The sequence below is a fragment of the Delphinus delphis genome, chromosome 12 (genome assembly GCF_949987515.2).
Source record: "Delphinus delphis chromosome 12, mDelDel1.2, whole genome shotgun sequence".
Lineage (NCBI taxonomy): Eukaryota > Metazoa > Chordata > Mammalia > Artiodactyla > Delphinidae > Delphinus > Delphinus delphis.
The window spans coordinates 54,709,104-54,710,072 of record NC_082694.2 but is presented as its reverse complement, the minus strand read 5'-3'; positions in this window follow the sequence as shown (position 1 = coordinate 54,710,072).

The following is a 969-nucleotide window of genomic DNA, read 5'->3' as shown; positions in this document are numbered from 1 at the left end:
GGGACTGGGAGGCTCCTATTTCAGTTGCCTTCACCCAGAAATTGGATCTGAATATCTCATTGCTATAAATCACAAGTTTCATGGGCTGGAGCTTTTCATCCTAACAACAACAAGCATCACTTATTACTCCTTATTTATTACTTCTACGCTACCCAGCTACTGGTGAGGAATGGTGAGGCACAGAGGAGCTGAATGGCCTAGCTCATGTCCAAGTTCTGTGTATGTTTTGCAAAAGTAAGACCTTCAGAAGCCCTGGGATCTCTGCTCTTTCCGTACCAGCTTTGGTGGGTAGGGGACGGAAGGAGCTGGGAGTTTGTCTGTGACTGTACAAGAGGTAAAATAAATCAATAGAATTCCTTAATCCCTTACAAGAAGAGAGTAGATGCATCTTATGCTAAGGGAAAGAAAGAAAATCTATAGAGTAATGTAAAAAATAAACGGGCCTCCAAGTTTCTTAAGTACCTGTTTTCCCCAACCACCTCCTATCTCACTCATCCTTTTACACACTCCTGCTGCTGCTGCTGCCGCGTGAAAACCAACTACCAGAGAGGGCAAAGTCCCTCTCCCTCAAGCAGTATGCAATCCAGCAGAGTAATCACGCTGGCCTGGAGAAATAGATAGTTTTCATGCAGCCAGGAAGGGAAGGAAAATTCAATTCGGTTCCATTCAACAACCATTTCTTGAGCTCCTAATCTGTGTCAACTACTCAGACAGGCTATATAGGTTATAAAGACATGAAAAAACATGGTTCCTGCCACTGTGGAACTTCAAGTCTAGTAGAGTTTATAGTCATAGGGAGTTTTTTGTTCCGGTTTGAAAGCGCATAATGAAAGAAGAATTGAAAGAGACAGAACAATAGAAAGGGAGAATGCCAGGTAAATGGCTTGGAAAAACATTCCTCCGCTTTGGCGTCTACTTGAGGGTGGTGCTGGGGACAGGGCCTGGCAACAAAGGCAGAGATGCTCGGTG